Source organism: Cherax quadricarinatus, chromosome 54 (assembly GCF_038502225.1).
Source record: "Cherax quadricarinatus isolate ZL_2023a chromosome 54, ASM3850222v1, whole genome shotgun sequence".
In the NCBI taxonomy this organism is placed as follows: Eukaryota; Metazoa; Arthropoda; class Malacostraca; order Decapoda; family Parastacidae; genus Cherax; species Cherax quadricarinatus.
Genome location: NC_091345.1, coordinates 6,600,368 through 6,627,019, shown reverse-complemented (window position 1 = coordinate 6,627,019; position 26,652 = coordinate 6,600,368). Strand labels below are relative to the sequence as shown.

The 26,652-nt window shown below is 40.7% G+C and overlaps 1 long non-coding RNA gene across 1 annotated transcript in view; it reads left to right on the top strand.

The window, feature by feature from the left end:
- The first annotated feature begins 289 nt into the window (after nucleotides 1-289).
- Nucleotides 290-26,652, top strand: part of LOC138854302 (uncharacterized) — a 366,881-nt gene continuing 340,518 nt past the window's right edge. Inside the window, exon 1 of the long non-coding RNA XR_011393499.1 lies at nucleotides 290-408. This is a non-coding gene — a long non-coding RNA (uncharacterized lncRNA). The remainder of the gene's footprint in view (nucleotides 409-26,652) is intronic.

Here is a 26,652-nt window from a genome sequence, read left to right as displayed (position 1 = left end):
TTTTCCCGCGTAAACAAGGAAAAATTTTAAATTCCATTTCAGTAATAACAGTTTAATGGTCCCAAATCGACTTAATAGGGGGTAGATATTTTTACATTAAATACAGTAAAATGTATACTGACGATCTGTACACATTGCTTTATACATAATTAACATTGATTGTTATAAGTGTTCATTCGGTTTACAACAAGTTTGATTTATAAGGTTTATAAAATCGTTAAGAAATGATTCAATGTATTAATAACAGAAGTGACTATAAGTGTCAGAGAGCGGAGGGCAGTTGGGAAACGTAAATTAACTACCTGACTGCTGTATAGCCTTTATGGTTTAGCGCTTCTTTTTTTATTATAATAACAATAACTACCTGACTACGCACACCATCTACTCATCGTCTACCATCATAAAACGGTAAGTGTCATTTTAAACCTGGCAGAGATGATAATCTCGCCTCTATTGCATTTTGAAAATTATTTGTTTAGCGTAAGTGAGTTTGTATAACTAGGGAATACTTGCAGGGTGGGTGAAGGGGATAATTAGGGGATAGGGGGGGACTTCGAAAAGGAATTAAAGTATACCTTAGAAACTTCCCAAAAATACCGGGAAATTTAAAGGGGATACATCCAAAAGCGGGTTAAAAATTTTATATTTATGAGGTTGATTAATAAACTGGGGATATGGTAAAAATACATTTTAATGTGGATTCTTAAACATACCCTTTTTTTAAAGAAAAGTTTAAAATTACCACCACTTCCTCAAAAACCCCCCATCTTTTAAAGTTTTACTTACATTTCGTACTCTACAAATACAAAATTTTATGGGGATACCTAGGATTCAAAGGGTGGATTTTTTTCTTATTTAGGGTTTGTAAAATTTTACCAAAAGGGATCTGTATTTAATTTAAGGGTTTTTTCAAGGAAGGGGGAATTTGGAAAACCCTTAAACACCATCACAAAATCCTTTTAACCGTCATTATTCAGATCTTACCATCTCATTATATAAGTTTTTTGCATAAGGGAAAAAATACTTAATATTTTTTGTTTTGGGAAAGAAAAAGGTTTTTCTTTTACATTTTCAAAATTTATTTTGGTTATTTGAAATTCAAAGGAATCTTTTAAAAACCCCCATTTTACCCCCCCCCAAAATAATTGGGGTACAATGCCTCACTTTAACGGTGGTTTGGGATATTCTTTTGAATTTACATCCAAACTCCGTATCCGACCCCCTCAAACATTAAAGTTAAGGGAAAATTTTTTTTTCAAATTTCTTGGTGGAAAATTTAAGGTTTAAATTAATAATTAATTATTTATATATTAATTAAATAATATTTAAATTTTTATATATATATTTTTAATAATTTATATAATCCCCTTTAGAGGGCAAATTTCAAGTCTCCACCTTATGAATCATCTAAACTGAATTTTTTTTCCCCCCAAAGACGAAACATCAATGGTAAAAAATACAAAGCCCATACCCCGTTAAAAATAAATTGAATGTATTTTATATTTTAAAATTTAAACCGAAAAATGGCTATTCCCGAACTACTGGCCTTTTGAACCCCAAAAAAAAAAAGTACCCAAACAATATTTAAAACATAAATAATTAATATTCTTTTTTTTTTTTATTTTTTGTTGTGAATAGACATGGACAACATACAAATTAAAGTGGAACTCAGAATTAATAAAAGTGCAACTAAAACAAATATGGAGAGTTTTAAAACAAAAAATAGACACGAACTTTTTGAAAAGGCCCAAAAATTTTTCAAAGAATTAAGGGGGAAGAGCTTCAAAAACGAAACCCCTCTTATGAAAACAATCCCTTTAAATAACAGAAGCTCCCCTTTTAACTTGACATGCTGGGCAAAATTGCCCCCCTCCCATTATAATTCAACCAAACATATTTATCTTTCCGGGGATTTAACTTTTGGCCGTCGGGAAATTTAATACATTTTAGGGTCAACTAATTTGGATATTCGATACTTTTCGTTGGTTATAATTATTCCAAATTACATATCATAATTCCTATCATGTCTGGGGTGGCACTTCATTTATTTGGATTTAGTGAGTTACCTTCCCCCCCATGTGTCCATCTATAGTCCCACATTAAACATGGTTGAGCTTGGGAGCGAGTTTTCCCCGACTATGCTTTTAGAAAAATTTCCCATTATTTGGCATTTTAGAGCAAAAAAATTTTGTAATTTGTATAGTCCCTTTGTGGTTTTGCCTTTTTAATTTAATAAAAATATCTTAGTATGATCTTTTCTTTATTAAGCCGGGGAGAAAGGCAACACAGCGTGGTTATTTATTTTCAAGACTTTTGGGCAATTGTTTAAGAATCTTCAACTGAGGCAATACCTTCCTGTTTGAGAACGTCTTCTACCGGGTTTATAAAATATATTTATTTTTTTTTAAACACTTCAAGTGTTTTTTTATCAAAGGGCTGTAAACCCCCGCAGCCAGTCAGCGCGTGATTCAAAGAGGTTTTTAAATACAAAATGCACCTTCCCTTTTTTATCGGAAAAGTATCGACGTTTTTTTTTGCACCTCGCAAAGAAAACTCAACTTCTTAAATGTTTAACAAGGAACAGAGAAGGACGTTTACTCCTTGGTGTCGAATTTTTTGTTGCTTGAGAAACCGGGTGGGTTCTCCACGCAACACGCTATTTTCCACTTTATCCTCTGCTTGCCTACTTGAGGTATTTTAGCTATGAACAACGCTTTGTTCTCTAAGTCCTAACATCATTTTTGGATCAGCAGAGATCTGAGTTGTACGAGACTCCATCTTGCTAGCGAAAATGTGGTTTCTTGTGATGGCTGTTATCCCGCTACCTCTCCTTATAGTGCCACCATTTCCCTAAAAGGGGGTCAGATTAAATTGGGTTTTAATCTTCTTGAGTAGCCTTTTTCAGAATTAAATTGCTGGGACAAGACGAAGATTCTTTTGGGGGGGTGCCCCCCTTTTAAATATTGTAAAATAGGCCCCCTGACCCGGGGGCCTGCGGTGATTGCACCCTATGAAGATTTTGGGGATGTGAATGGAGTGGGGGGTCCCAGGGCCCCATTTTAAGCCCGGGTTAACCCATTAGAAATTTTATAATTTCATTTAAACCTTTGAAAAAAATTTTTTGAAACGGGAAAAAAACACAAAAAGGGTTGAGAAAAAAAACGGGTGATGTCTCAATCTAGGTCTCTGCTGTATCTTCACACGAGGTAGTGAGTCGAATTAATAGTGTAGAGATGTAATTCAATTAAATTTTACTGATTTTTGACACTGTGTATTGATTATTTTTTGGGGGATTTAGACTTTTTGGTTGGTAACATTAAGGGGAGGATAAATGTTTTAGGTGGAAATCCCCTTTTGCTGGGGAAACCCGTTAAAAACCAGGATACCCTCTGTTTTGGTGTTAGGACACCCAGTTCAAGATGGGGATACCATGCTTCGATACCATGCTGAGATTCGAAGACCTCGTGTTGGGATGCAAAGATACTATCTGGAATACTGACACCACACTGATATATCTGGATTCCCTGATGGCCCATACCTTCTAGAATACCAGAATTCTCTGATAACCGGATACCTTTCTGGGGAAACGGTTTTTAAAACAACATGAATACAATATTAGAATTTAAAGGGGGGAACAGGACGGCACTGAGTTCAAAACCCCCCAAAACTTATCTCTGAATGTTTTTGGGGTGCCAAAAGGGAGCAGAGAGGAATTTTTTATCAACGCCCCTCAGCCGCCCCCAACCCCAAATGGAAACACAAACACAAGCCCTCTTAACCCTTCCGCCAACCCCTCTCTTTTTCCCAGGAAATAATATAACCCCCTTTGCATCAAGGGGAAAAAAAGATTTAACCCAATAAGGGGATTTATTCAGAAAATAACTGCAGAGGAAGAAAGGAATTAAATCCTGAATTTTCAAGAAAACATGTTTTATATCAAAGACTATAAGATAAAACAGCATTATACCATTAACCAAGTACGTATAGAATTACGCTGGGGATTAACACTTTTTACGCCGACTTATAAATATAAAGGGTTTACCCCTGTCATCTCGGGCCCTTTTGATTTTCTCTGAGACTACGATTGAGACGTTGATACTGAGAGCCGCTCTCCCGGGCAATGTTTAGAGAGTTGAGATTTGAATTAATTGATTTCAGAGTTTGTTTCGATTTTGAGGGTTTTTTTCTGGGAATTGATACCCTTTATTCCTTTTTTTTGATTTTTAGGTAATAGTTTTAATCCCAATAGGTAAGGGTGTTAAGGCACCTATGGAAAAAAAGGGTTTTTTTAGGGAAAAAAAGGGGAAAATACCCGCGCATGGAACCATTTTTTATAGGGATGTGGGGATGAACTTAAACGTTACGAGGCATTAAAAAGGGAATTTTTATTTTTCGAAACCCGAACCTAGGGTATTCAGCTCAAGATATAGTGGACGTTTATTCCGTCTGCTGAGCACGAGCAGTCGTTTTCCCCCTTTTATTCACTTAAATGTTCCCCAAAAGGAGTGGGGATATCATGCTTGGGGAGCGGGGTGGGGAAAACAGAATTTTTTGAGTTGGGGGAAGTGGAAAAAGAAAATTTTAATGGTGGGGGGGTTTGGAACTAGTTATCTAAGCCAAACAAACTTCCCGTGAAATTTTTTCAAACCCCGATTAGCATAAAGGGTGACACCTGAACCACCCCGGTTGCCCCACCCACCTTTGTTTATATATCAACAGAGTTCATCACACGCACATATATACCCCCCCCCCCAAAACACACAAACACACACACCACACAAAATTTTTACTTAATCTCTCTTAAAAAGGAATTTTTGGTTTTTTTAAAGAACTGATTTTAAAAAGGGGAAAAAAATGACAAAATAACTGATAAATTTTATAAAATAATGGGAAAAACCCCTTTTAAAAAGAACATTCACTTTTCAAAGTGAATGTCCACAACCTGGGTTTATGATTTTTTTTAGAAATATTTGGTTTTCCCCAAAAACAGTAATAAGAGGCTTTAAAAAAAAATGAAATTTTAAATTGTATTAGAATTAATTTTCTATTTGAACTATTAATTATATTAGAATTATTTTAATTTCTATTAGGGAAATTTTTAATTTTTTTAAATTTTTACACATGGGGTTCCCACCAAGGCAGGGTGGCCCCAAAAAAAAAAATTTACCATCATTACCCATCACTGTCTTCCCGAAGGGGGTTTTTAATCATTTTAAATCAACACAGTGTAGTAACTGATGATGGAAGTAGTCGAAAAAGGGGAGTGAAGAGGATTTTGGGGGGAGGGGGAGGGTGATGCAGTAGGGCTGTGTCCAGACGCAGTTACTTTAAGATATCATAGGGTTTTCTCCTTTAAATTTTGGTTTCCATTAGTGACACAATACTGATGTCAAGTATGGGGGTTAATTTTTTGTGCCCGCCCATTACCAAACACGAGGTCACAACTATCACTATACCACACCACCAAAAACTATCACCAGCATCACTTAAACTGTAAAACCAGCACCCCCCCTTTGGGCTCAAGATTTTGGGGTTTAGGGGGAAAGATTTTAGTTGATAAGGGAGAGACCCAGTGTTTCCCATCCCCACACTACAACGACGCATTCCAGGGTTTTATAGTAGGTGCTTACTGCCAGGGGATTCCCCCAAAGGTATTCTCCTGCCAGAAATATTCCCCCGCCAGGGTTTTCTTCCCGCCACGGTATTTTCCCCGCCAGAGGTTTTCTTTTTCCCCAAAAATTTTTGGCCCCCACGGGGATTTTTAAACCCCGCTTTCCCTATTATTCTCCCCGAAAAAAATTTGATATTATTGGTTAAATAAAAAATTTAAAAGTTGTTTTTCAGAGGGGTGAGGGGGAAACAAACTGGGGGGGAAGAATGCCAAAACCAAAAAACGTTTAGGGTTGAAAAAAAACTTTTGTCAGATTAACTGAAAATCGAAACGAGGTAATTTGGGAATGGGTTTTTTTTAAAGTTTTTGGGCAGAACCAAGGGAAATAACCTGTTTTTTATTTACCTCGTTAATCTGAAGATTACAGAGGAGCTTTCAAGAGATCACAAATCTATAACATTTAAACTGATGAAGATTTTAAGGGCCCAAAATATTAAGGGGCCCAGATTTTGTTTATTAGTTTACATTGACTTTAGAGAAAATCTCTATGTATTTACATTTTTTTAAGTTTTCAATACTATAGAAACTGTTCAAAGAGAATATTCCCCATGAATAAAAATATTTCAAAATAAATGAAAAGGGGGGGGGCCCCAGAACGCAATATTTATGGTAAAAGACTGAAAATGGGGAAGAAAAGCTAAACTTTGACTGTGGGAATCGCAAAATAATCAGAAATCTAGAGTCGTTTCCGATTTAAAAAGATTGTAGTTAAGCCACCTAAAAATAACTTTTGGGTATCTTAGGAACACGAGAAAAATAGTTGTTTTAAATTTTGTCGGCCTTTACAAAAAAACAGAGTTATATTATAATATTTTCCCCCGTAATCACTAAAGAAATATTTTAAAAAGGGTTTCCGTTTAAGCAAAATAAACCTAGGGCCAAAATTTTTTTTAAGGATTCAAAAATGAGAGGGAAAATATCCCCCCCGACCTTTTAGTATGTCGTTGAGAAGGTTGTCCACCAGTCAGCCTGACTTTAAAGCTGACTAACACATTTGACTCAAAATCATAAAGACAAGATTGCAAACAAAAAATTTTTAAAAATCAGATCAGTCTCAAACCCAGACTGACGCGGTCCCAGGGCTAACGCGTGGGCTGGAATTTTGAGACAAAAGATAGGGGTTCCAACCCCCCCGGGGATTTTTTTCTAAATATTTTGGACATTAAGAGTTTAATGGTAGATTTTTAATGTTGATGGGCAAGGTAGAGGGTGAGGGGTACTGATGGTATGGAGGAAAGACGAGAGGGGGGAGAGGGCGACTGAGGTACTGAGGGTAAGGGGAAAAGGAGAAAGTAAGAGGCAGGGAAAAAGAGCTTTTGGGTAGTGAGAAATGGGAGAGGAGAGTGAGTTTAAAAGAAGGCTGAAGATAGAGAGGGATTTAAAGGGGGACGATAGTGAGGGGGGAGGAGGGAGGGGGGAAGGGTAAAAGGGGGAGGAATTCCCCCTTTTCCCTTTTCTTTTCCCTTCAGCACTTTCCTTTATTTTCATTCTGCCCCTTCACACCTCCTTCAGCCTTTATTCCCTTTCAAAAAATATTTTTAAAAAAATGGAAACATCCCCACTAAATTCTTCAAATAAAATATTAAAAAAAAAGATTTTAAAGAAAACCATTGAAGGTTAAAGAGGGCAACTCAAACCATTAATTAATCAAAAGGCTCTTGATTTTTAAAAATTTAAACATTACAGAAAACAATTTTGGGTTTAAAGTTTAAAGGGGAAAAATTTTTTAAAGTGTATCAGTTTAAAGTTGTTCTTTGAGACAAGGATATCAGGAAAAAATAGAAAAAAGTTATTTTAATTTCGTTAAAACAAAAATTTTGTCTGATTTATTTACAGAAGGACTTTAAGGGCCTCAAACAACCTGCATAAAAATATGGGGGAAGGGAAACCTGTGGGGGGAATGGGAAAGGGATTAGGTTTTAAATTAAAACGGGGCAATATCCATCCTACATCAAGACCCTCACCAGCATCAAGGGGGCCTGTTTATAGCAGATGATAGATAAACCTTTTCTGAGAGCATCAGGGATAAAAATAGAAAATATTTTGTTGCAGAAACCATTTTTCCAAATCTCTAAAAAAACCACTTTTAAAGGGGGGGAAATTTTGGCCTTAAAAACACCCCGAGGATATCGCCAACAGCCGGGCGGAAATGGTCTTCAAAGAAAACTTCAAAGTTTTGGGTTTTAAAAATTACCAAGGAATATCTGATGAAAAAAAGAAAACCCGGGGTTTGACGAACACGCTAGAAATACGCAGTAAAGTAAAAATAGCGAAAAATTTTTGTCCCGAAGGAGCACCCCGAAAACCCCAATTTTTTAAGGGGCCTTCCTTGAGGGGTTTCCGTCGAGGGCCCTTTCCGTCGAGGGCCCTTTCCGTCGAGGTTGCCTTCCGTCGAGGTTCTTCCTGTGAAGGGTTCCGTGGGTTGCCTTCCGTCGAGGCGCCTTTTTTTCAGGTTGCCTTCCGTCAGGTTTCCTTTCCGTCGAGGTTTCCCTTTCCGTCGAGGGTTTCCCGTCGAGGGCCCTTTCCTGCTGGTTGCCCTTTCCGTCGAGGTTGTTTCCCCTCGAGGTTAGCCTCCGTCGAGGCGCCCTTTCCCGAGGTTGCCTTTTCCCGTCGGGGGTTGCCTTTCCGTCAGGTTTCCTCCGCGAGGTTGCCCTTTCCGTCGAGGTTGCCTTTGTGAGGTTTCCCTTTCCCCCCGAGGTTTTTTCCCTTCCGCGAGGTTTCCCTTCCCGTCGGGGGGTTTCCGTTCAAGGCTTCGCGAGGCTGTTTTTTCGCAAAGGATGCCATTCCGACAGACGCAATCCTGACAAGATTCTTTTGAAGCGGCACACTTGGCCATCATACTAATTTAAAAAAAAAACCCTTTTTTTGTCTACTGGGCGTCTCAAAAAAAAAAAAAATAATATCAATTTTTAACATCCAAAACAAAAGTTCTGTGGGTTTTAAAAGGGGCACTCTACCTTTTTAAAAATGAATTTCCTTAATTTCCTTTTTTTCAACTATTAAATAAGATCTACATCTACGGGATTAAGGTAAAAAATACATAATTCATTTGGTCAGGCGCTGTGCTGGCTTCTAACTGTATCTCAATAGTAAATTGATAAAAAGTAATTTGTCGCTTTCAGACGTTATTCAAACACTCTACACTAACTAGAAATATTACAGAACCCTTAGTTACTAAATTTCATTTCACTTCGGCACTACATATTAATTTGATTTGCTTTTTCAGCTGTATGTCATAATTTCTGTTTTGTATCTTATGTTGTCTGAAAACTATAGTGGCTCTCTCAATCCCCACATGGGGAGGACGAGAGAAGTGTGAGTGCGCTGTGCCTGTCTTTTCAAGTCTGCCATGGCGCTGGCTACATCGTCTACCCCCTTCTGAGAATTTGTCACTCCTACCTATTGCAACTATAGTTCATGAAGAAGCCCCGGAGGCATTGTGAAAGGCCTAGAGCTAGTTCTCTGTATCTCCTAGTGGCGTGTGTGTGTGTGTGTGTGTGTGTGTGTGTAGATCAGCTGAGGTGAACCTTCCCTTCTGGATTAGCAATGAAGAATCGCTTACCTTCATCGGGGTATTCTTCAACATCCTGGAATTAAAATGAGGGTTGGCTTGATAGTTAAACGACTTACTGGTAAACACTGATAATATCCTGAAGAACAAAAAACATTCTTACTTTTGTTGGATGACGATCTTTCCTGCCTTAGATTAAAAGTAATTATTTCGCATCCTCTTGGCACTGTATGCCCCTCATGGGTCCAGCGCATCCACACAAATATAATAATTCTCTTTCGTGGGCAGAGACGGCACTGGAAGAGTGAGCCGCCTCCGGCTGCCCTTTCGTTATTCAGTCTCTGAACCCCCGACGGTGAGTCCGGTCTCATTACCTGGAGGCAGAGGTGCATGAAAGCTGCTTGGAGCCCCTCTGGATATTACTTAAGAGCTAGCTGAGGACTTGGTTATACGCAAACGATGCTGAATGACCGTTAAAACATTCCCATGAAAAATGCCACTCCATTCTGTTAACTCATCCGTGTTGAGGCAAAGGTTCTTCATTATTTATTTAGTCACTGCATGAATAATGAGTTCATCGTTACATCAGCAACTAGGGACAGTTTAAACCTGTAGACTGCGTAAGGGTATGTAATGTTACTTAAGTAGCTTAGTACTGACTGCACCTGGGAACGAAGTTAGTTTAATATATATACACTGTGAGAAACTTGTGTATATACATTGATATTTAAACGACTTTGTGAAAACATACTATACGATACTCACTTTTATATATATAAATATAAAGATGCCCCTAGTTCCAGTCTCTGTACTCGTCGTATAAGTTGCAATAGTTTACTGCGTCTTTCCAGCCCATTGACTTCACTTGGGATAAGAGCTAGACTCAGGCACTGTTTATGTTGGCCAGAGAAGCTTTCTGTAAAAGCTTGCAGCTAGTCCACAGTTAGAATCCGTTGCTAACCTTTCCAATGGAATGTTTAAAAATTCCTTATTGAAGCTTCACAAGCCAGGTTGCCAGAGCGTTGGACTCGCATGTACCCGACGCCAGTTAGAATACCCACAATCCTCTACTCATTTACGCACACACGCGCACCTATTTTTGTACATAATTGTTAAGAGAAAAATTCTGGGTATCAGACACTACGAACAGCCGCCAACAACATCGCTGTAGTGAGCAGAGGTTTCCAGTTTTATGTAATTGATCTCAATAAATTGTCATAATCCCGAGGCTGGAACAAGTCACAACTATCCCGAGACAGGAAATGGAAATTAGATGATGTTTTGGTATGTTCTCTGCCATTATGAAGTTGTGGTTGATGCAGAACCTAATAATCTAAGCCGAAGCAACACGTATAATTTCTATGTGCATTTTGTGGATTAGTTTTGAAATGACCCCCAATTTATATGATCCTTCGCTTGCCCATTTCAGATGCCAGAATGGAAGGTCTTGTCAACCCCATTAACATTATTCATTGGCTGGGAAATAAACTAATGAACCTGTTAAAAATTGTCTCCTCGTTCTCTCTTCTGGGCCTAAAAAATACATAAATGCTTACCTACACACACACACACACATACGCAGGCGTGCACGTTCTGAACATCAGCAGATCGTGCACATCGACATCAGCAGAGACACAACACACATTCTACAGAAAGCAGTTCAGCGAACAAGCAGCATTAATGCAAATCTACTATTCATAGCGGATTTCTATCACATGGATACTGATTGGGAGAACCGGAATCCACACTGAAGGCCAGAAACAAGAGGTGCAAAACTAATGGAAGCAGTAGTGTAAAGCTGGAAGACTCAACACGTGAAACCTGCAAATGAAAGCAGAGACGAACCAACACGACCTGGTTTTTCACATTAACCTAATCTCGCGTAGAAGCAGATGGTGGATTACCACTAGAGGCCAGTGCACAGCTATGAGCACCACGTAAAAGTGGGGGTAAAGAAAACAGGAATACATGGTAATCTAGAATACAGAAGATGAGGTGCAAAGATGAGAGATTGACATGGAGCTTAGGGATAGGGAATTGAATTTTTAAGACAGTCTGTGAGATGATAGAGAGCCTGTCCAGTGTGGAATACAAAATGAAGAGAAAATTTAGAGAAACTGTAGTAGAGCAATAAAAAAAAAAAAGCATGGAAAAATAGAACACGGAGAACGACAGCGAATACCTGGAGAGGGTTTCGGGGGTCAATGACCCCGTGGCTCGGTCTGAGACCAGGCCTCGTGATGGCTTAGGGTCTAATCAACCAGGCTGTTACTGCTGGCCGCACGCAAACTGACGTACGGTATAGAAAAAACATGTGGAACAGCTGGAAATGACTACGATTGTGTACAGCGAAAAGGGAAGCGGAACATTACTCAGAGAGTGACACTGCTGCAAATGCAAAATCAGAACAGAAACTGATACACAGCTACAGAGAGATTTTTTATTTAAGTCTCACACCAAACACATCGCCAGATGTACGTGTAAACAAGCAACATTACCAACATTTACGAGATTATCTGAATCCAAATGGTGTACTGCCAACAAAAGTAAACAAAAGAGACGTTGCAGAACAAGAGTTCATTGAGAGAACGTTTCGCTGAGTAGAGCTCCAAGTCAAGGCTGAATAACGATGTAGAGAGCAAAATGTTGTCACAAAGCTTGTTTAACAACGTGTTTTTTTCTTTGCAAGGTTAGCTAATTTCAGAAATGCCTCTCGGACGATGTGTACGGTATATGTCAGACCTACCATGGAGGATGTACTATCAGCATGGAGTTCCACATTTAGTCAAGTATGTTCAGAAACTAGAGAGCTATCAGATGTTTCAAGGAACACTAGTCAGTGGAACTCCTTCTCTCCCTCTGTTCCCTCTGTCTTTCCCTCAGAATCTAATAACCAGTTGGGAAAATCGTATTGGTTATCATCCCTGTGAGTTTTGTTTCCATTATTGGTATGATGTATGTGGATGGCTCGGCACAGATAAGATGCATTTGCAACATTTTAAGAGTATTCTGGCAATAAAGATGCCCATTTGTTACAAATGCGTATTGCATAGCACTAATCTCGGAGCTGAGGAAACAGAGCTACGAGAAGAAAATAAAGAAAATAACACCTTAGACGAGATAAGCAACAAGAAAGACATGATTTTGATATGCAAGATATTCTGAGGATTTCGCAGAGTAGATAGAGGCTAAAATGCGAGGCAACAGGAGCGAGGGTGAATAGATGTAAGCTAGAAACAGATCCAATGAATATTAAGAAATACGGCTTCAATGTGTAATGCAACGGAGACGATGAAGCTATTAGATTTAGATTTTACTACCGAAGTAGCTAGTATATTGTGCACCCAATATCCACAACGTGGACGGTTACTGAAGCTATTAAATAAGCTAGACACGAGGAATCCCGTGGACCCTGATAATGTATAATTGAGTTCTGACGGAAGTAATCACTACGTGAGATTATTATAAAGTTTTACAACAAATCGCTGATACAGAACGGATACCAGCAGTATGGAAAGCAGACAAAAAAGGAAGGGGGGTTGACCGAGCTTCTGGCCAGCATTTACGACATTAGAGAAAACGGTGAGATTGAAACACACAGGAAGAATTTTACGCAAGAACACCATGGTTTATGGATTAAAAAGTCCAGTTTTATTAACCTATCCGAGATCTGTGGCAGAGTTAGAAAAGTAGCCAGAGGGAGAAAACGATTGACGGAATACATATTCCGGAATTGCAAAATGCATTAGGCACAGTCAGACATCACAAACTGATGCACAGACTGGAAGTGTGAGCGGGAGGCGACAGAAAATAGCTCCCAGTGAATTGGAGACGTCCAAGCTGGAGAGAATCCCAAGTCCATTATTTTCATTCCGTAAATCATGTTCTTAATTTTTTTGGGTCATGGACAAATTTCAACGAAAAGGGAAATAGCCACACCATTTTTGTGCGCGCGCGCGGGCGCACACACACACACACACACACACACACACACACACACACACACACACACACACACACACACACACACACACACACACACACACACTCACTCACTCACTCACTCACTCACACACTATATATATATATATATATATATATATATATATATATATATATATATATATATATATATATATATATATATATACACACACACTGTTTTGATCTGGGAGCGAGAATAACGCCGAATATATCGCCTAAGGTGCATATCAACTGCAGAACTTCTACAAGGTATGCGAGGCTGACGAACTTCAAGACAGCCTAGGGACCGAATAATTTTGGACGCAATGAACGTCGTAGCTTAGTCCAATCATGGATTATGTCCAGAGGTTTGCAACTTGACGCGCCACACACTAGGTAAAATACTGTATAAAGACAAAAGGAATTTAATGTAAAAAGAAGTCGGAGAAAATATAATTAGAACGTAAAAGATACTTGGAAACGAAATATGGTGGACGGAGAGAGATGAGATATAAATACGTTAGTAATTTTTCCCGCATAGGGTAGTTGGTAAATGGTCTAGTCAAACAATGTACATTTTTAAAAATATGAGAGGTGCCCAGTGAAGCAGGAATTGGCCATGCCAGTCAACCCAATTGAAGAGGCCGGGTCAGGAGCTGTAGACCCCAACAAAAACAAATCGGTGAAGAGAAATCGCTGAGTACACACAAACCCTAATCCTGGCAGCAGCTATATCAGCCTAGTCTGTGTTCCTGGCCACGGCGGCGCATAACAAGACTTACTCGATTAAACTCTCCCTGTGGAAATCTTGTAAGCCGCGGGGAGGAGGACCTGGGGAAGGTAGCAGGGGGAAGGGAAGGAGAGGAGGAAGGAGGGGGAAGGAAGAAGAGGAGGAGGAGGAAGGAAGGGGGAAGGAGGTCTGTTGGAGACTACAGCCTCGGGCTGTTTAACCAGCGTCCACAAACTCACTTGCTTCTTCGCTCCCTATTTGGGACTGTTGGTTCTGCTGATTACTACAGTTTGTCAAGCTTATTTCTCTTTCCCTCTTCCCAAATGCGATTTTCCTTTTATTTATAGCCTGGTGACTGTCGTGGAAAATTTTCACAATACAGACTCAGCGGGGTAAGAATCCTGGTATATTGGACTTGCCGTCCACCACCCACAGGTACGATTGCCCTGTGTGGTTAAGTGCGTATTTATTGTGGGCTCTGCTGAGTGTGTTGCTGCCATATTGTGGTACTGCTTGTCTGGTGTTGCTGTTCGGTTACTTTGTCTTTCTGTGTTGTGTTGTTACCGTGCAGCGTTATTTTGCAATGTTACTTTCTTACTTGTGTAGTATTATTGTGAATGTATTTGTGTTGCTGTGTTGTGTAATTGTATATTTACTGTGAGCTCTGCTGTGTTGCTGCCGTTTTGCGGTACTGCTTGTGTTGTTGTTGTTACTTTGTGTTCTTATTGTGCAGCGTTACTGTTATTATTTAGTATTACTGTAAATGTAATTGTTGGTGTGTGTATTACTATTCCTTGTTACTGTTACAGTGTTGTCACTGCTGTTCGGTGTTTTATGTTGCTACAGTTGTTACTGTCTTGGTGTGTTCCACTGTGCGTTATTGTTACCGCGGTCTTACTGTTGTTACTGTGTGACTGCATTTCTAGATTTTGCTACTGCTGTGTTCCTGTTTGTATTGTGTTGCTGTTATTTTTTTCGTTAACTGTTACTGTGTTTTTTGTTTTTGGGTTGAATTACTCTCTTATTCTGTGTTGCTGTACAGTTGTTCCTGTGTTGCTTGGTTCTGTTACTTTGTTATTGCTGTGTTATTGTACTGCGTTGTTGTATTGTGCTGTGTTACTGTTTTACTGTACTGCCACAGATAGACAATAGAAAAACTAAAGGTGTTGTCTGGTGACGGAAGAGAACCATCATGACGAAAACCACAGGAGCTTTTTTCCCACTGCATGAAAAAAGTGGCCGGCCGGTTTCTGTTTTTCCACAGCGCCAGTGAGCACAGCACGCTCGCTGGTGCTGTGGCTAGCTATATATGGCTATCGTCTACCCAAGCTTTCACATATCGTTTACTCGTGTTTTGCTGCGTTGTAGCCATAATTCAGCCACCGGTGAACGGGTCAACTTACGATAATGTCTGGTCTCAGGGAAATATCTCTCGACGAATAAACTGGCAACAACAGTCTTCAGGTCCACTTGCCCTTTTCCCGTCTTCTTCAATCCCCGATTTCCTTTCGTCTTTCCTTCCCATTCGCCTCCCTTGTGTCGTTATCTTCGGGTGGACACCAAACAGCCAGCATCACTCTCGCGTCTAGCTGGCACAGACAACTCCGCTCGAGGGAAAAATGTAGAAATATAAAGACAATTTTCCATTTCATGAGCTTAATGTTTTTCCTCCTACGAGGCCGCCGGTGGTTGAGAATAACGAGCCCTAAGATCGTTTGTGGAATTTATTTAATTCCTGTCCTAGTGTGTTTTGCTGGGAGCCGTCTTTGCCTTGTGGAATTGTTTGCTCTGGAAATTTGTGTTTGGGTTAAGTGAAACAATCAGAAAATTTCATGTTGATATCAGACTTATTCAGAAAAATGTCAAAGAGTTCGAGGGAAATGATATTAGGATTTAGGCGAGTAGGTTCAAATCTTCTATAAGACTGTGTGGGACGTACATGATATAGGATTAATCCTATTTCAAATTGCATTTGTCGCTCCCTGTGTCATCCCCCCAAAATTGTAGTGCTTGTATCGCTTTCTGCAAAACTAATGTACGAAAAATATTTGGTTAGGCATTAGTGTCCTACCTCACCCACTATGTGGGAGAAGTTAGAACCATGATAAGAGGAGGCTGTGATCTGATTAGCGCCATTGATTCTTGACTTAGTGGCCAACAGCAAAAACTTGATTGGTTTTGTAAGTCGCCAGGTTCGCGGCTATACTGTAAGACACTTTGTAATTTAGACAACGGTGTATATATTTTAGTATACACAGAGTATACTTTAATATCAATTATAGGATAGAAGTATGTTTGACGTGGAGTGGACAAATGTAATGCAGCCTTAATAACCCAAGTCTAGACGATTGACTTTTAGCCTCATAATAATAATAATAATAATAATAATAATAATAATAATTACGTAAAGAAGAATTCGTGTTGGACCCTGTGAGATGAATGGTGGGGAATAACCTCCAGGTACACTTCAGGACCTCCCCCAACTCCCTCTCTCCATAGCCTCTTGTTGCCATCAAGAAGGGGAAGAAAGAGTTGAATTGATGCTGGTGAAAGGCTCTTGATCCAAGGACTTGGATGTGTCTTGGGGCTGTGTGACCTCCTTTGGGTTTAGCTCCTTTCTAATCAGTATAATTGTAATGTAACCCATTTTCTCGCCTTATTCTAGTTGGTTGACAAACGGTGTCAACACGTGTGGTAACGGTGTCAACACGTGTGGTACACGACACGGTGTTAACACGTGTGGTACACGGTGTCAACGCGTGTGGTACACGGTGTCAACGCGTGTGGTAACGGTGTCAACGCGTGTGGTAACAACGCGTGTCACGGTGTCAACGCGTGTGGTACACGGTGTTAACGCGTGTGGTACACGGTGTCAACGCGTGTGATGCACGGTGTCAACGCGTGTGGTGCACGGTGTCAACGCGTGTGGTGCACGGTGTCAACGCGTGTGGTGCACGGTGTCAACGCGTGTGGTGCACGGTGTCAACGCGTGTGGTGCACGGTGTCAACGCGTGTGGTGCACGGTGTCAACGCGTGTGGTGCACGGTGTCAACGCGTGTGGTGCACGGCGTCAACGCGTGTGGTGCACGGCGTCAACGCGTGTGGTGCACGGCGTCAACGCGTGTGGTGCACGGTGTCAACGCGTGTGGTGCACGGTGTCAACGCGTGTGGTGCACGGTGTCAACGCGTGTGGTGCACGGTGTCAACGCGTGTGGTGCACGGTGTCAACGCGTGTGGTGCACGGTGTCAACGCGTGTGGTGCACGGTGTCAACGCGTGTGGTGCACGGTGTCAACGCGTGTGGTGCACGGCAACGTCAACGCGTGTGGTGCACGGTGTCAACGCGTGTGGTGCACGGTGTCAACGCGTGTGGTGCACGGTGTCAACGCGTGTGGTGCACGGTGTCAACGCGTGTGGTGCACGGTGTCAACGCGTGTGGTGCACGGTGTCAACGCGTGTGGTGCACGGTGTCAACGCGTGTGGTGCACGGTGTCAACGCGTGTGGTGCTCGGTGTCAACACGTGTGGTAAATTTTGTTGATAAGTAAAGTCAAGAGAAAATTTGCCCAGCAAATCTCTACTTGACAACATTTAGGTACGTGTTTTATCTCCTTTATTCTATTTGCTTCTATCCTCTCGGTTTTTTTTTCTCCTTGTCTGTGTGGGTCTCTCTTTCTTTCTTTCTTTCTTTCTCTTTCTCTTTCTTTCTTTCTCTTTTTCTTTCTTTCTCTCTTTTTCTTTCTCTCTCTTTCTTTCTTTCTCTCTTTTTCTCTTTTTCTTTCTCTCTCTTTTTCTCTCTTTTTCTTTTTCTTTCTCTTTCTCTCTCTCTTTTTCTCTTTCTTTTTCTTTATCTTTCTCTCTCTCTCCCCCTCACTCCCTCCCTCTCACTCCCTCCCTCTCACTCCCTTTCACTCACTCCCTCTCACTCCCTTTCACTCACTCCCTCTCACACCCTATCACTCACTCCCTCCCACACCCTCCCTCTCACTCCCTCCCACTCCCTCCCTCTCACTTACTCCCTCCCACTCCCTCCCTCTCACTCACTCACTCCCACTCCCTCCTCCTCACTCCCTCCCCCTCACTCCCTCCCCCTCACTCCCTCCCCTCCACTCTCTCTCTCCACTCCCTCCCCCACACTCCCTCCCCTCCACTCTCTCTCTCCACTCCCTCCCCCTCACTCCCTCCCCTCCACTCTCTCCCTCCACTCCCTCCCTCTCACTCCCTCCCTCTCACTCCCTCCCACTCCTTCCCCCTCACTCCCTCCCCCTCACTCCCTCCCCCTCACTCCCTCCCTCCCACTCCCTCCCTCTCACTCCACTCCCTCTCACTCCCTCCTAAATCGAGAAAAAAATATATTTCATAACCAAGAATTTCAGTCAACTGTTTTCAAAACATTGATATAGTTAGTGATTTCTTGCATTTTCCGTCATATTTACGGACACAACTCACTGAGCGCAGTAATTGGACTTAACTTTTATAGCGAAATAATTGCCTTGTATCCCTTGACATATGCAGCACAACACTACTAAAACTCTATTTTATTCTGCGAAAATATATATTTTTTATATTCCTCGATTCTTTATTTATATTGTCACATGAATTGACATGGTATGCATAGTTTTTTAATTTGCACTGAAAACAAAGTTAGCAACTTAATCGAACTTTGTTATCGCTCTGGGATTATGTTTTGAGATGAGTGTATCTCTCGGTGTATATCTCCCAGTGTGTGTATAATATTGTGTGTTTGTGTGTACTTCTCTAGTTGTGGTTGCAGGGGTCGATTCACAGCTCCTGGCACCGCCTTTGGTAGGTTAGGTTATGGTAGGTTAGGTTGAGTCAAGGTAGATAAGGTTTCTGAATAATATACATTTAGGTTTCTTTATAGCAGAAGTGTTTAACCTGAACAACTGACTTCTACAGTCCAATATAAGTAGTTTGAAAGTAGTTTTGACGTTATCAGTCATCATGGGTGGGTGGTGGTCAATCCCTCGTGCCTAAAGCATAGGCATGCGGCCACACCTTATATACCAGAGTAGAGGAGTTGACGTCACAGATGAGTGTTGGTCACGATTGGAAGTTAGGCTGAACGGTGAATCGGCATAAGAGTTGTAAAAACCAATCCCCGTCTCAAGATACCATGATGTCGCTGTGTATGGCAAGTATCGTACTGATGAAAATTATATATAATATGGACAGTTTTAATGAGTAAGCATGTACAACAGATGGGTATTTTTGCTGTAGACTGAAACGTTTCTCCCACATGTAGGCTTTTTCAGTCAAATGCAAAGGAGAATAAATTGGAGGCAGCAGAAGCAATAGCGATATAAAGTTGATGTAATCAGTCCATTAACTTTGAAGAAATAGGTTTTGAGGTGGTTAGTCCCTCAGCCTGAAGAAGTCAGTTCCATAGTCTGGAACAATGCGAAGCTGTAGCGTGAGAGTGGAGCACTGCGTACTGCCAAAAGTGAGGCATGGAAGGTCACTTTGTTCCATACCATGAAGCTGATCCTCTTCTCCAGGCTGAGGGACTGACCACCTCACTGACCACTGATTACATCTTTACCCTCTGTATTTGATTGAAGAAGATGAATTAAATTCGTGCAACATCTGGGTATTTTTACTTGTAGATGTCTCGACATCCAGTGGCTTTATGGACATATTAGAAATACAGCAAATACTGGAAGATGAGGTAATCAGTCCCTCAGCAGATGATAAAAAATCTGAAGCACAGGCAGGAAGATTGGCGCTTATATACTGGAGTCGAATGAGGTGCTGCAGATGAAGGCATTGTCACTGGTAGGCCAGTGAAGTATGTCCATGGCCAAGAGTTGGACTAGTTAGCAAGCAGGTTGTGATCCCTTGTATCAAGATTCCATGATGTAACTATGTCTGACAAGTTGTATATCAGTGGTATTCAATATCACTGATGTACAACTTGTGAAACAGATGTTGCACGTGTTTCTAAGTCATCTGTGGTATTCAGTACCTACAAGATTAATTAGATACAGCAACAACATGGTAGACTTTTCGTCCACCACCCTTCAAAGGAGGTTCCTTGACGCTGGTGAGGGGCTCTTGATCTAGGGAACTGGATCTATGCTCCGGTTCCCTGAATTGAGCCTGAATACCTTCCCCCCCACATGTGCTGTATAATCCTACGGGTTTAGCGCTCCCCCATGATTATAATTTTCATCCACCAAGGATTTTACCAATTCCCATAAGTGCCTGGTGGGTGAGTCGTCTTCAAAATAAATGCCGTCATCCACAATGTATAATATCACACAGCATATGAGGCTAAATTAAGGAAAAATTACTTCAATCGTAACACGCGAAGATTTATTGTAACGATAACCAGGTGAGTGGAGATGCTTTGCTGTGCCTTACTAAACATAAACAGCAGAATCTTTATGTATCTTTAAACAGCAGATACTCTGTAATTCGAGAAGAGTTGATGCTTTACGTAACTCTGAAAGAGACATGTATCATTAAATAGCAAATGCTCTATGTATTTCTAAACTTCAGATGCTCTGCTGTGCAACTCTAAACAGAAAGCAGGAATTTCACTGAGAGTAATGAGGCACATGTTTTGATGAGAACTAAGAGTTCAGATAATCTGGCACAGCCTCTAAATCGAGCGAGTAATCAATGCTTTGAGTTTAAATGGATCAGACACCTTCCTGCATTAACAACATTATTATGCAGCTCGCTTGCCCGAACTCGCTTTAACGTAAAATTGAAAGTAACGTTCGCTTAAGCCTGCTTCAATGAAACCCTTCTCCGGTCTGTCGTCGAGACCAAGCCTTCTCCGGTCTGTCGTCGAGACCAAGCCTTCTCCGGTCTGTCGTCGAGACCAAGCCTTCTCCGGTGTGTCGTCGAGACCAACCTGTTCTTCTGTTTACCCTGTATTAATTTGTAAATGCGTAACTTTGTAGCACTGTGTTCTTTTCACGAGGAATTTTAAGCAACTTAGATCATAATATTTCCTGATCTGTAGTGATTTGCGTATCTAAAGGTGGATATATCTACAGTTCTTATGAAGACTGCACCAACCCTTTCTTAACATATTGGAACACCCTTTGGTATGTGGTTTTCGAGAACCCGAACGCTTAATATCGCAGGCTTGCAGCAATCTGTGACACTCATAAATAAGGGTGTGATTTGAGTATTTTCTTCCGTCATCACATCACATTCTACAATATCTACAAATGCGTAATAGTTTTCACCACAACACAGTTTAACAGCGAACAGTGAAAACGAACTATCGCAAAGAACCAGAGGTCGCGGGGAACTGTGTCAGCTGACGGTCTGAGAGAATCTGGCCGGATGGGACAATTACCTAGACAAAGTAACTGAACCATCCATCGCCACTGTGGACTCCCTCCCCCTTTCCCCTGACAAAGCAGAATGCCACACCACACCTGTCACTACATGATCGATGGGTATTTACCGCTATTAGAGGGCTCTAGTTCCTATGCTTACAGTTGGGAAATGCAAGTACAGGACTGCAATTAATGTTGCATATTCTGAATAAGTATGTATACATGACACATGCTACAGTGGATATTTACATCTTGTTCCTTATCATAGGGGAGCGCTAAACCCGTCAGGGTTGTACAGCGCCTGTGGGCTGGGGGGGGAGATGGAAGGTATTCAAGCTAAATTCAGGGAACTGGAGCAAAGATTCGCTTCCCTAGATCAAGAGCCCCTCACCAGTGTCAAGGAACCTCCCATAGGGGTGATTTGTCTCTAAATGTTTTAATTTTGATAATGTTTTGTGTTTTTGTGCTGGTGTCGCCTCTCTAGCTTCTGTTAATCACTATTTTACACAGGTATTTGAGCATCATCATTGCTGTACCGCACATGTACTTCTTCCCTTCCTCTACCTCCGTAATCTGTATCTTCTCCAGGTTCTTGCTTTTCGTATATTTCTGTTAAGTTCTCGAAGGAAGATTATTTTTTTTGGTCATCGTGGTTAGTGGTACTCAGTACACTTCCTATATATGTTCAAAGCTAGTTCTCTCTCTCTCTCTCTCTCTCTCTCTCTCTCTCTCTCTCTCTCTCTCTCTTTCTCTTTCTCTTTCTCTTTCTCTTTCTCTTTCTCTTTCTCTCTCTCTCTCTCTCTCTCTCTCTCTCTCTCTCTCTCTCTCTCTCTCTCTCTCTCTCTCTCTCTCTCTCTCTCTCTCTCTCTTTCTCTATCTTTCTATCTTTCTCTCTCTCTCTCTCTCTCTCTCTCTCTCTCTCTCTCTCTCTCTCTCTCTCTCTCTCTCGTTTTTTTTTTTTTACACAGGGTTTGACAAGGTTAAGGATCCCTAACTTTATTGACAAGCTATTTACAGGTTAAGGATTCCTAACTTTATTGGCAAGCTAAGAGCTGTTACCTACATCAGCTCATTTGAAAGCATTTTTATTGTTATGAGACATACAAGTAGGGAACAGGATGAAGTTGGAGCCATCTGTGGGCCAGCATTTTCATTTGATCAACTGACTTTATCTCGTTGACATCATTATGCTGTACAAATGTGTTCCATACTCGAGTCATCCTGGGTATGTATGATCTCAGATGGAGTGATGTTCTGGAGAAGGGTACAGCCAGAGTGAAGTTGCTGCTTTCCGCCCGTCTTGTGGCATAAAAGCTTGTTTCACGCTGTCCTCGAAGTGAATCCAAGTGTGGTATTTTGACAATATTGGCTTTGTACATAACAGTAAGGCCACCCACATCCCTCCTATGTTGAAGGCTCTCTCTCTCTCTCTCTCTCTCTCTCTCTCTCTCTCTCTCTCTTCTCTCTCTCTCTCTTCTCTCTCTCTCTCTTTCTCTCTCTTTCTCTCTCTCTTTCTCAGTCTCTCTCTCAAGCACACGCGCTCGCAAAATCAAGCAAAATTTCCCTTTTTCAATTTTATTGCAAAGATATTATTGACATTCCATGAAACTTAATACCATCTTCATAGATGCTTGGCATCTAATCCGGTGGGTTGTGATAACTTTACTGGCGAGGAAACACTATTGTTTGTGACCTCGCATCACCCTGACCTGACCCTCCCTCTCGTGTGATGACAGTGTGTCAGCGATATAATGCCTGAGCGTCATTTAATCCAGATTCCACAAAATATTTTGTTCGGAAATATACTAGCTGTATTTACTTAAATTGTTTGGGATTGTCTTCATTTCTGTCAAAAAAACAGACAGCGCTCTGTTTTGTAAATGGCCAATGTTCGTCACTTCAATGGCCAGCAATTTAAAAATAATCGTATAAGATTTAATACTAGGGTAGTACTGCAGCGACGGTGATAAATAGTTCGACAGAGAGTACCTGGACAGGTGAGCAGATTGAATGACAAAGAAATATATAAACAGCTGCAATGGGGCATTATAGGTCACCAGTTGACGTATATAAACTCGCAAACATACACTTGTTAAATTACGCATATGCGAACACCTATTTATATTTTTTAGAAGTAGCTAGGGGTAACACAAGGACGGAAGAGCACAGCAAGGATTTATTTTGAAAGCGTGTCGCTGTGGGTAGAGGTTTATCAAGTTCCAACGATCAAACACTCGTGTCCATGTATCACTCTTGTGCCTCAACACTTTACCTTCCAACTGGGAGCAGAGCAATGACCGTAGTGTGTCGTTTACAGTGTTTATACTCGCAGAAGCAGAGCTATGCTGACGGTGTCCAGTCATCAGTGTGATATATTAGTTTCAGGATTCTTGTAGTTGTAGTACGGACACATTTTGTCTTTGGTCACATTCTTACAGTCTAATCTACCCCCCTTGCACTCTAGCATTTCAGTAGTCTAATCTACCGCCCAATTATTCTACGTTTAAAGAAGTCTGACACTTCCAATGTCTAATATTCCGGTTGTATACAACTCAATATTTTCCCCCTCTTGATGACGATGAAAAATATTCTCTAATTTCTCATGTCAGTTTATGATGTTTTATATCTCCCATTTTCAATGCTGTCAAACTTTCTCAGTAATTAAATTTTTTTTGTTTATTGACAGGATTTCAATGTCAATTGTATGAGGGTTATTAAGTTTGCTTTTCACTTGTACATCACTAATCAAGAACATTTAATTCTACAAAATAATTATTGAAATGAACTTTCAGTGTATATACACAGCGAAATATACTTCTCTTGGTGTAAATATACTTAGAGGTGTATATCTGTGTATACACAGAGGAAGACACCTGAATATACAATGAGATATTTTCACTTCTCTGCTTTTGCGACTTTTCATTAATATTCCATAGCTATGTAAATCTTTCTGTGACATGTCTTTTGCACATTTTATATTTATGTACTTTTTTTTTTTTGCAAATAAACCATTGAGCTAACATGTTATAGATTAGGTCAGGTCAGGTTCGTCAGGAAAGAGGACAAGTTTTTCCAGACACGAGCCTCAGACGAGTATTCCTTTTTTAAGCATTTCAACGCCAACATGTTTGAAGGCTATAGTATATTAGTCTCTCCAGCGTACTAACGCAACCATCTAGTGCCAAACTTCTGTATATATTTACTCCCAGATGTCTGAGAGACGCTTTCAGTATCTTCTTACGCAATCTATGACTGGGGTCTACTGCAGTTCTGAACACATGTTTACTAACCCCATTTACATTATGAAATCTTTCTCTGAACAAGTCTCTATACCATGATGATACAAATGTCTACCGATGGCTAAACAGCGGTAGTCTAACGAGATACGGGTTTCGTACTAACGAATGCTGACGCTTCTGGAAAGTAACCCAAAATAAGAGATACATGGATCTCTTTGGAAAAGGCTGCTCACTCGCCCTAACAGTAAGGTTCACACTATTCCATAACTCATCCTGAAAAGATAATAGGCTTATCCTAGGCGGTACACACTTTTCCCGGAATTACATTTAAATAATTCGACATGTTTATACTCATCCTAAACTTTATGCTAAGCCAAGTACAACTGGAAATATGTTATCTATGTAAATTATTTTAAATATATATACCAGGCTATGACTTAAGTCCTGAGTTAAGACTTAGTCTTGACTTAAGATTTGACGTAGCGAAGCGGGGCAGAACGTAGCAAGGAAATATAGTAAGTAGCAAGGCAGGGCAGGACGTCGTCCAGTGGTATAATTTGGAATATTTTTAACAGCGTCTTTACACGCACCTAATTGTCGAAAGCGGCAAAATCCATTTTATTTTCCTCAATGACGGGGTGTGATGTGTAATTTGTCGATCCATGGTAGCGGTGGCTGTAGCTGCGGCCACTGCTGTAGCTGCTGCTACGGCTGCCACATAGTAAAGAAAAGGACGGACGAAATATAACCTCTTGAAAAAAGGAATCAGCTTATAATGAATTTTTCATATTCGTGGGTTTGTATGAGTTCGAGAGGATGGGGGCGGGGGTTCTGTTGTCCTGAGGAGTGATGGGGGTTTCGTGGACGGGTGGGGGTGACGGGTGTTCGTTGGTAGGGAAGTTGCATGAATGGAAAGCTGAGATAAAATCGAAAACAAACCAGTTACTGTAGTTGCATGTTACTTTACACTACTTTTAACAATAACTCAAGGATGGCTTTTAATGACATCTGTGAAATTATTTCATCACCTGTTGGTGTGTATGCGTATATACTAACCTAGTTGTGCTCGTGTAGTTGTACTAACCTAGTTGTCACGTCCTCTGAGTAGCTTGCATGAAGGTCATCCATCTTAGCTTCTAGACTGGTTGTCGTTCCATGTCTTTTGATTTTATTCTTTTTATAATTTTGCCAAGTTTGTTCTGCTGGGAATTCTAACTGGTAGCAGGTCCAGCACTGTAAAACTGGGCTACGATGTATGGAGGACTGTGTGTATACTTGACTGACTGTTAATTAGTTCTAGTGTATTCACAGAGCCTGCAAGCCTCTCCATGGGCTCTGTCAAGTAAATTGTGCACACCTCCACAAGAGGCTGTCAAATTGACAACTAATTATACAGATACCAGTCTGATGTCCTTGATGAGACCTAGTTCCTAGTTCATTACCAGGCTGAATATCCCAGTGTAATTGGTCGCTAAATGAAGCTTGAACCGGCACGATGGTAGACACGGCGAGTGGAAGACACTTGACCAGTTTTAGAGATTATTCAACATACTTGCTCCAAACCAACCATATGACAATTAGGCTCGTACCTGCCTTGCAGAGGCTTATAGACTGAACTCTACATATTGATCAAGGTAAGAACCTTTACCTAATTCCTTAAGTTTAGTATTATTCCTGCCTGAGGGATTGTTAGTTTTGGACCTGTGGAGAGATCAGAGCGAGACTCCTATTAACTTCTGTGTATTTCTCATCCTATATCAGACATATAGGGACATTAATCGTAGCACCGTGTCGTCCACTGCAACGATACTAGAATTTGTGCGCGAGTGGCATCCATTAAGGACAATGGCAATCTCCAAGCGATTATAAATTATTTTAGTAGGCCACAGGAAATATGATCAATGAGTGACAAATTTAAAGCTGTTGTGTTATGAAAAAGTTTAGGAAATAAAAAGTAGAACGGGGTATAAAAAAAAAGCAAAAAACAGACGTGAGGGACTTAAGAATCATAATGTCAGAGGATCTGACTTTCAAGAATGGCAACAGATAAAAAGGACCTTCAGAACAAGGAGTAATTCAATGTGTGATGAAATCCTTAAGAAATGTACATTAATTCCCGTTTCTCTGATCTGTAGATATACTTGGCTTCTCTAATTACTAGCATGTTTGTCCTAAGTGCCTTCAGGTATGAGCAGTTGAACGTTGTAGATGATCTCGGGTT